General features: G+C 40.6%; 1 long non-coding RNA gene across 21 annotated transcripts in view; it reads right to left on the reverse strand.

Moving 5' to 3' along the window:
* Positions 1–10,974, reverse strand: part of LOC139762694 (uncharacterized) — a 74,312-nt gene that overhangs the window by 42,813 nt on the left and 20,525 nt on the right. For 19 of the 21 annotated variants that reach the window (XR_011715794.1, XR_011715795.1, XR_011715793.1 and 16 more), the window contains one exon: positions 5,280–5,385. This is a non-coding gene — a long non-coding RNA (uncharacterized lncRNA). Of the gene's footprint in view, positions 1–4,515; positions 4,608–4,968; positions 4,989–5,279; positions 5,386–10,974 lie in introns of those variants that run through there. The other 2 variants (XR_011715791.1, XR_011715792.1) reach the window with 2 other exon arrangements.

Consider the following 10,974-nt stretch of genomic DNA (forward strand, 5'->3'; position numbering starts at 1 on the left):
ATGTGGTTGAGAGAGCAGAAGAGGGTGTTTTGAAATGGTTTGGTCACATGGAGAGAATGAGTGGGGAAAGATTGACCAAGAGGATATGTGTGTCAGAGGTGGAGGGAACGAGGAGAAGTGGGAGACCAAATTGGAGGCGGAAAGATGGAGTGAAAAAGATTTTGAGTGATCGGGGCCTGAACATGCAGGAGGGTGAAAGGCATGCAAGGAATAGAGTGAATTGGACCGATGTGGTATACCAGGGTCGACGTGCTGTCAATGGATTGAACCAGGGCATGTGAAGTGTCTGGGGTAAACCATGGAAAGTGTGTGGGGCCTGGATGTGGAAAGGGAGCTGTGGTTTCGGTGCATTATTACATGACAGCTAGAGACTGAGTGTGAACGAATGGGGCCTTAGGTGTCCTTCCTAGCGCTAACTCGCACACATGAGGGGGGAGAGGGTTGTTATTCCATGTGTGGCGAGGTGGCGATGGGAACAACTAAAGGCAGACAGTACGAATTATGTACATGTGTATATATGTATATATCTGTGTGTATAATATGTGTACATTGAGATGTATAGGTATATACATTTGCGTGTGTGGACGTGTATGTATATACATGTGTATGTGGGCGGGTTGGGCCTTTCTTTCGTCTGTTTCCTTGCGCTACCTCGCTAACGCGGGAGACAGCGACAAAGCAAAATAAAATAAAAAAAATTAATTGATAGGCAGGTAAAAGAAAGACTTGTGGATGTTAATGTGCTGAGAGGGGCAGCTGGAGGGATGTCTGATCACAATCTTGTGGAGGCAAAGGTGAAGATTTGTAGAAGTTTCCAGAAAAGGAGAGAGAATATTGGGGAAGAGATAGTTGTGAGAGTAAGTGAGCTTGAAAAGGAGACTTGTGTGAGGAAGTATCAGGAGAGATTAAGTGTAAAATAGCAAAAGGTGAGAGCAAATGACATGAGGGGAGTGGGGGAGGAATGGGATGTATTTGGGGAAGCAGTGATGGCTTGCACAAAAGATGCATGTGGCATGAGCAAGGTGGGCAAATCAGAAAGGGTTGCGAGAGGTGGGATGAATGAAGAAGTAAGGTTGTTAGTGAAAGAGAAGAGAGGCATTTGGACGATTCTTGCAGGAAAGTAGTGCAAATGACAGTGATGTGTAAAAGAAATAGGCAGGAGGTCAAGAGAAAGGTGCAAGAGTTGAAAAAGAGGGCAAATGAGAGTTGGGGAGAGTATCATTAAATTTCAGGGAAAATAAAAAGATGTTTTGGAGGGAGGTAAATAATGTGCATAAGACTAGAGAACAAACGGGAATATCGGCAAAGGGGGAGTTAATAAGTTGTTATCAAGCAAGGAGATGGAGCAAGTATTTTGAAGGTTTGTTGAATGTGTTTGATGATAGAATGGCAGATATAGGGCATTTTGGTCGGGGAGGTGTGCAAAGTGGTACAGGGGCTGAAAAAGAGGGCAAATGAAAGATGGAACGAGTGTGTCCGTAAACATCAGGATAATGTTTTGGAAAGATTTAATAATTCATGAAAACAAAGCAAATGGAAACTTCAGTGAAGGGGCCAATAAAGTGGTAACAGGAAATGACGAGAGATCAAGTATTTTGAGGGATTGTTGAATGTTTGATGATAGGGCAGCAGATGTAGGGTGTTTGGGTCAGGGAAGTATGTGAAGTGATCCAGCCATGGAAAAGAGTTTGGTGAAAAAATGAGAAATTGAAAGCCTTACATGTGATGAAACATAGCAAGGTAGCAGAAGTGATGATATTGCAGATGAATTTCTTATGAAAGGACAATTGTTTTAGATTGTTTAGACAGGATTTCCAATGTACATATGGATCATGGAGAGGTCCCCAAGGATTGGCAGAATGCATGTATAGTGCCACAGTCTAAAGGCATGGGGAACAAAAATAGAGTTTTCAAAATACAGAGCGTACATGGTAAGCTGTAAGGAAGAGTGGTGACATGGCAAAGGCAGGTACAGAACAGTACACTGGGGAAGAGCAACATGGTTTCCCAAGTGGTAAAGGATCTATGGATCAAGTGTTTGCATTCAAGACTGCGAAAAACAAATATGGGTATGTGGAATTTATGGACATGGATAAAGAATTTGATAAGGTTGACAGATGCCTTGTGGATGGTCTTACAAATACTTGGTCTAGGAGGAAGCAGCTAGAAGCAATGAAAATTATGATGGGTGTAAGGTACGTGTGTGTGTGGGTGGGTAGGAAGAAAGGAAAGTGGCTCCATGTGAAGGTTTATGTTATGGGTCTGGGGTGTCACTATGACTGAAGTGGTAGGAAGATAAATACAAAGGTCTTGAATAGAGGGGCAAGTATGCATTCTGTAGGTAGTGAGGGCCTGGAAAGAGATTCAGTTTGCCGATGACACAGCAGAAGTGGCAGATTATCAATTGAAACTGCATAAGTTGGTGACCGAGTTGGTATTGTGTGTTAAAGACGGCAGTTGCGAGTAAATGTCAATAATTGCAAGGTTATTAGGTTTAGTAGGATAGAGGGACAGGTTTCCTGAGTTGAAAGTACGAATTGAGAAGATTTGAATCGTTTTAGTTACCCGTGTGGTGCTCGCGTGCATGCATACATGCATGGGTATGTGTGCTCATGCGTGCATGCACACGTATGTGCACATGCATGCATACCTATCTATACGTGTGCATGGATGTGTGTGCATGCACACGCATGTGCACATGCATGCATACGGATATGTACGTGTGCATGGATGTGTGTACATGCATGCATACATGCACACGTACATTCACGTGCATGCATACATGCACACATATGTGCACATGCATGCATACATGCATGCATATGTGCACATGCATGCATGCACGCATATGTGCGCATGCATGCATGCACGCATATGTGCGCATGCATGCATGCATACGTGCATGCGTGTGTGCACGTGCTCGCATACGTGTGCACATGCATGCATGCCTGTGTGTGCATGTGCATGAGGGGAGGGGCAAGAAACAAGAACTAACTTCTTATACCAAGAGCTGCAATTACTACACTATACTTCTACAGTCTATCCCTTGCTACTTTTCAATTAGAAAATATTTTACTACATACAGTGCACTAATACATCTACTACAATCTATGCTACAATACACATGCAGTTTTAATGAAATTAACAAAACATGCACAATATCATATCTAAATTGGTAAACCATAGTCGTCAGTCAAGTCAGTCCATCAAACAGCTGTTTGTTTCTGCCGGAGTCATACACACAATACCAAGCACCAAACATCCTCAGAAGCACATACCAGAAGAGGAGAATATCTAATTAACTCTATGAAGGAGCCAAGCAGAGAGTTCTCATCCTCTTTGAAGGCTCAGGCTGGGGTGTCTAAATGTATGTGAAAGTAATCAAGATGAGAGATGGTGCATTTCAGCAAAGAAACCGGGATGTTCTGGCTGAGTGAAACGAAGCTCAAGGATAAACAGTAAGAATGGTTTGGAAATGCCATTGTGCTACATTCAGGGGTTTGTGAGTGGATAAGATCCAAGGCAGTAGCAGCATTACTCCTGAAGTTGTGGAGCCATTTGAAAGAATAAGGAATTGAATTCTAGAAAGATGCAAGGCATGGAAGGCAGAGGAGGGTGGATGTGTTGGAAATAAATGTTTGAGGAGAATATGTGGTGTGAGGGGGTTCGATAGAGTAAGTAATGAAAGGGTAAGAGAGATGTGTGGTAATAAAGAGTGTGGTTGAGAGAGCAGAAGAGGGTGTGTTGCAATGGTTTGGATACATGGAGAGAATGAGAGAGGAAAGATTGACAAGGAGGATATATGTGTCAGAGGAGGGAAGGAGAGGCAGGAACCAAATAGGAGGTGGAACAATGGAGCGAAAAACTTTGAGCGATCAGGGCCTGAACATACAAGAGGGTGAAATGCATGCAAGGAATAGAGTGAACTGGAATGATGTGGTATACCAGGGTGGACATGCTGTCAACGGATTGAACCAGCACATGTAAAGTGTTTGGGTTAAACCATGGAAAGGTCTAAGGGGCCTGGATGTGGAAAGGAAGCTGCGGTTTCGGTGCATTATACATGACAGCTAGAGACTGAGTGTGAACGAATGTGGCCTTTTTTGTCTGTTCCTGGTGCTGCCTCACTAGATGGGGGGAAATGGTATTTCATGTGTTGCAGGGTGGCGAAAGGAAATGGATGAAGGTGGCAAGTATGGATACGTACATGTGTATATATGTATATGTCTGTATGTACATACATGTATATGTTGAAATGTATATGTATATATGCGTGTGTGGGTGTTTATGTATGTGGGTGGGTTGGGCCATTCCTCGTCTGTTTGCTTGTACTACCTCGCTAGCGCAAAGAGACAGTGGTTAAGTATAATAAATAAATATATGTTTTCAGAAGTATCTAATCTCATGCCTTGAAAGCCATTTTCTATTGAATGCATTTTGTTCAATAGACACTCAAATTTTGCCATTAATATTGGTCTCCCTTAAAACAATTTTCAATATATATCAACCAATTACCACAACTCATTTGTCATATATCCATAGCAGTGCCGACAATGCTATTGAAGAAAATTTCTTTTTCCAAATTGCTGGTGTGCTACACAGTGTACCTGAAAGTCAATGCTAAATATTAATTTCTACAACTGAGCAACAAAGTTAAATCAACCATTCAACAAAGTGCAAGAATGTTTTCTTCCATAATTTAATTTTCAAGTCTAATATATACACAAAATCATTTTTATGTGTAAGAAAATGCTCTCTACAAGTTCTGTAAAGTATGTTTTAACATAAGCCCTGCTGGACCATATCTATGAAAGTCTTCATTGCATTTAAAACTATTTAAGAATCATCTTTCGATGAACTTCCATGCAAGTAAAAATTTTATTCTTGCTGGATTTTATAGATTTATCACTAAATCCTCAAGTATTTGGAAGACTGGTAAACTAAACTTACAGTTATACAAAAGCATACTTCTATTATCAGCTAAGTTCTCTTGAGTCTACGATGACCATGTAAAGTATGTTCAAATATAAGCAACTCTGGACCATATCTATGAAAGTCTCTCGATCGCATTTACAACTATGATTCAAAAATTATCTTTTAATGAACTTCTATGCAAGTAAAAATGTTATTCCTCATTCAAAAATTATCTTTTAATGAACTTCTATGCAAGTAAAAATGTTATTCCTCCTAAACTCAATCTGTAAGAATGACATCACTAAATCCTAAAGTATTTGGAAGCCTGGTAAATAAACTAAACTGGCACTTATATACAAACATACTTCTATTATCAACTAAGTTCTGTCGAGTCGGCAGTGGTCACGTGTTTCTTGCTGCTGCTGCTTCATATCATGCACTAACGCCATTCCACATTCGTACAGAAGACACCTGGAAAATAAGTCAACAATAAAAAGAGCTTAATAAAACTAAGCAAGTGCAAGGAGCACTGCTACTGCTATCGAGTTATAACTTAGGTATAACACTGCACCTATCATTTGTTGCCATATATATGTACTCCACCCAGTGCTGTAATTCTTACATTAACATGTACACCAACATGAGCTTGCTACATCATCATCTCTTACCTAATCGCCAAATATTTTCATAGTTTCAGATGCTAAAAGCTACCAAAACTAAGTCCTCTCACAAATATAATCAAAATCAGAAAACACAGCCTCAGCAGTACATACACAAAAACAAAATCAAGAGTTTATACTTATCTAATTGCACAGATTGTGATTTTCCAAATCTTCAAGCCTCACCTACATGTGGACTGCAGGCACTATGTCCATAAACATATAATCTCTCCTTGTCACACACAACACTAAACACTTGGCTCATCTCATTCTTTGCAACTCTATTTTCCTGCAGTAAGCACTATGAGTTAGCCCTGCCTTTTAGCACAATGGTAGGATCAATAGATATTAGAAATAGTTATGAACATTATGTAGTAGTAGGAGATAGGAGCATTAGCTGGAAGCATTAGACAGAAGCAGTAGGTTGGAAAATTAAGCAGGAATATTAAGTAAACACATTAAGCAATAGTAGTTGGTAGGAACACTAAGCAGGAGCCTCAAACACTAAACCAGAGTTCCCTCTGCCAATGGCCTGTTAAGACTGAGGCAACAAATGGTAAGAAGTAGCACTGGATTCACCAGTTATGAAAAGAACTATGGATGGTGGTACCTAGCACTGTTTATACTGTAGAGTAAATGGTCCAACAATGTTAAGTTCTTTTAAATATATATTTTCATTAAGTTCCTTTATATATTTCTATGATAAAGCTATTCATAATCTAATTTGATATACAATAATAAAGAAAAAACACACTAACCCTTTAAAGCCATTACTCTGATGTGGTTCAGGCTTGTAGAAAAAGCGAAAGAAGTTTACAAGGAAAGTATAATTAACGGGGTTGGAGTGAGGATCATCATCAGTGACCTGAAGAAATAGATTAGAGGAGTACTGGAGGTAAAAAATGAGGCAAGAATGTGTGGAAGTATGTAAAGAAAGAGCGAGCGGAAACTAGCCATTACCATTCCCTTGTAGAGTTTTGAGGGGAACGGTAGTCAGAGAGACATATCTATAGGAACATGAATCTGGAAATTTATCTACCAGAAGCAAAATTTCATAAAAGTATGATGTGTAATCCAATCTTTGCCGACTACATGACATTCTCAATTAATGCCAACATCCTAAAATTTCAAAAAAGTTATAAGTGAGAAATACCATGTTATTGACAAAAATGGCAAGAGTAAATGAACCTAGGGGAGTGATAGAATTGGGAGGTATTTAAGGGGGCAGTGTTGGCATGTGCAAGTACAAGGTGGGAGATGGGTAGGTGAGAAAGGGTAAAAAGTGGCGAGATGAAGTTACAAGTGAAAGCGAAAAGGGAGGTACATGGGAAACACAAGGAAAAAAGTACAAACGATTGAGAGATGTATCAGAGAAAGAGGTCGAAAGGAAGTTGAAAAGGCTGCAGATAAATGAGGGCTGAGGTGAGCACCTATCAGGAAACTTCAGGGTGAATGAGAGTTTTTGGAAGCTCAAACGGTACGAGGAAAACAAGAAAAACGAGAACTTCAGCGAAAGGGGAAAATGAAGTGGTGACAAGTAGCAATGAGATGAGATGGAATTAGTATTTTGAAAGATTGGTTAAATGTGGTTGATGAAAGGCTGGCTTATGTAAGGAGTTCAGGTCAAGGAAGTATGCAGTACGTCATTGTCATGGAAAGGAGTTTGGTGAAACTAGTATGCAAGTCTTGCACAAGATGAAATGTGGCATATCATCTGGAGATGAAGGCATTGCATTTGAATTTCATATAGGGTTGACTGCTGTAATTTGGTTGATTAGGATTTTCAATGTATGGATGGATTGAGGGTTGGTGGAATACTTGTATAATGCCACTGTACAAGATCAAGGAGACAAATGTTGAGTTTTCCAAATTCATTGGTACAAGATGTTTGTCAATTGTACCTGGCAGTTTGTTTGTGAGTGGTGACTGAGAGGGTGAAGGCAAGTACAGAGCAGCAGAGGAAGGATGAACAATATGATTTCATAAGAGGCAGAGAATGAATGAATCTGGTGTTTGCTTTAAAGGATGTGTGTGAAAGAAACAACTGGAGAAACGAGAATTTGTATATGGCATTTATGGATCTAGGGAAGAATATGATGGGGCTAATAAAGATGCCTTGCCTAAGTTCTTACAAACTAGTCCAAGAGGAAAGTTGCTGTAAGCAGTGAAAAGTTCTAATGAAGGTTGTAAGGCTCATGCAAGAGCAGGGAGAGATGAAAGAATTGTTCCAGTTGAAGGATTGTCTATGACAGGGGTCGATAATGTTATGTAATGTTATCATGGCTGTTAAATTCACCTATGGATGAAGTAGTGAGGGAGGTAAATGCAAGGGTCTTTGAGAGGGGCATGTATGCAGTCTGTAGCAAGCGAGGACCTGAGAAGCAAGTCATATGTTTGGTGGTGACAAAGCACTGGGAGCAGATTGCAATTTGAAACTGCGCTTGTTGTTTAAAGAGTTCAGAAGTGTTTATTAAAAGAGAAATAGTAAATGTGATTAGAGTAAGGTTATTAGGTTTAGCTAGGTTAGGGACAGAGATTGTTGAGGTGTGAATCTGAATGGAGAAAATTTGGAGGAGTGAAGTATTTCAGATACCTCGGAGTGGACATGGTAACAAATGGAACCATGGAAACAAAGAAAATATTAATTTGGAGAATGACAGGATGTGTAGGAATTATAGGGGACATGGACAAGGGAAAGACCAAACAAGATGGAAAAATGGGATGAGAAAGATTATGGTGGTCAAGGCCTGAACATACAGGAGGATGAAATGCGTGCATTAAACAATGAATTGGAATATGTAATACAGGGGTAGAAGTGCAGTTAAGTGACTGAAACAGAATGTGAAGCAGCTGGAGGAAACCTTGGAAAGGTCTGTGGGGCCTGGCTTTGGATAGAGGGCTGCAGTTTTGGTGCATTTCATGCAAAAGCTAAAGAATATACATGTATGCAAGTGAATGCGGCCTCTCTTAGTTTGTTCGCGATGCTGACTCACTAACACGAGATACAGCAAACAGAAAATAATAAGCAAGTTTTTCCTTGTTGTAGTGCCTAAATTTGCCAAATAACACATACTGACCACTTAAAAGGAACGGTTATGCACACAAGATATCGCACGAATCTACCAATTTTCAGAATTAACAAATGCTCTAGTAGATAAAATCAATTTTGTTAATTCAGAAACTTCCATTACTAGTATATGCTTTCATGATTATCCTAATACAACTATGCCTATCAGATCTTTAAATCTTACTTGATGCTGACCAGAGATATAAAACCATTCCTCTCCAAGGTATTTATTTTATTTTTATTTTGCTTTGTCGCTGTCTCCCGCGTTAGCGAGGTAGCGCAAGGAAACAGACGAAAGAATGGCCCAACCCGCCCGCATACACATGTATATACATACACGTCCACACACGCAAATATACATACCTATACATCTCAATGTACACATATGTATACACACACAGACATATACATATATACACATGTACATAATTCGTACTGTCTGCCTATATTTGTTCCCATCGCCACCTCGCCACACATGGAATAACAACCTCCTCCCCCCTCATGTGTGCGAGGTAGCGCTAGGAAAAGACACCAAAGGCCCCATTCGTTCACACTCAGTCTCTAGCTGTCATGTAATAATGCACCGAAACCACAGCTCCCTTTCCACATCCAGGCCCCACACAACTTTCCATGGTTTACCTCAGACGCTTCACATGCTCTGGTTTAATCCACTGACAGCACGTCGACCCCGGTATAACACATCATTCCAATTCACTCTACTCCTTGTACGCCTTTCACCCTCCTGCATGTTCAGGCCCCGATCACTCAAAATCTTTTTCACTCCATCTTTCCACCTAAAATTTGGTCTCCCACTTCTCCTCGTTCCCTCCACCTCCGACACACATATCCTCTTGATCGATCTTTCCTCACTCATTCTCTCCATGTGACCAAACCATTTCAAAACACCCTCTTCTGCTCTCTCAACCACACTCTTTTTATTTCCACACATCTCTCTTACCCTTACATTACTTACTTGATCAAACCACCTCACACTACATATTGTCCTCAAACATCTCATTTCCAGCACATCCACCCTCCTGCACACAACTCTATCCATAGCCCATGCCTCGCAACCATACAACATTGTTGGAACCACTATTCCTTCAAACATACCCATTTTTGCTTTCCGAGATAATGTTCTCGACTTCCACACATTCTTCAAGGCTCCCAGGATTTTCACCCCCTCCCCCACCCTATGATTCACTTCTGCTTCCATGGTTCCATCCGCTGCCAAATCCACTCCCAGATATCTAAAACACTTCACTTCCTCCAGTTTTTCTCCATTCAAACTTACCTCCCAATTGACTTGACCCTCAACCCTACTGTACCTAATAACCTTGCTCTTACTCACATCTACTCTTAACTTTCTTCTTTCACACACTTTACCAAACTCAGTCACCAGCTTCTGCAGTTTCTCACATGAATCAGCTACCAGTGCTGTATCATCAGCGAACAACAACTGACTCACTTCCCAAGCTCTCTCATCCACAACAGACTGCATACTTGCCCCTCTTTCCAAAACTCTTGCATTCACCTCCCTAACAACCCCATCCATAAACAAATTAAACAACCATGGAGACATCACACACCCCTGCCGCAAACCTACATTCACTAAGAACCAATCACTCTCCTCTCTTCCTACACGTACACATGCTTTACATCCTCGATAAAAACTTTTCACTGCTTCTAACAACTTGCCTCCCACACCATATATTCTTAAAACCTTCCACAGAGCATCTCTATCAACTCTATCATATGCCTTATCCAGATCCATAAATGCTACATACAAATCCATTTGCTTTTCTAAGTATTTCTCACATACATTCTTCAAAGCAAACACCTGATCCACACATCCTCTACCACTTCTGAAACCACACTGCTCTTCCCCAATCTTATGCTCTGTAAATGCCTTCACCCTCTCAATCAATACCCTCCCATATAATTTACCAGGAATACTCAACAAACTTATACCTCTGTAATTTGAGCACTCACTCTTATCACCTTTGCCTTTGTACAATGGCACTATGCAAGCATTCCGCCAATCCTCAGGCACCTCAACATGAATCATACATACATTAAATAACCTTACCAACCAGTCAACAATACAGTCACCCCCTTTTTTAATAAATTCCACTGCAATACCATCCAAACCTGCTGCCTTGCCGGCTTTCATCTTCCGTAAAGCTTTTACTACCTCTTCTCTATTTACCAAATCATTTTCCCTAACCCTATCACTTTCCACACCACCTCGACCAAAACACCCCACATCTGCCACTCTATCATCAAACACGTTCAACAAACCTTCAAAATACTCACTCCATCTCCTTCTCACAT

Source organism: Panulirus ornatus, chromosome 44 (assembly GCF_036320965.1).
Source record: "Panulirus ornatus isolate Po-2019 chromosome 44, ASM3632096v1, whole genome shotgun sequence".
NCBI lineage: Eukaryota > Metazoa > Arthropoda > Malacostraca > Decapoda > Palinuridae > Panulirus > Panulirus ornatus.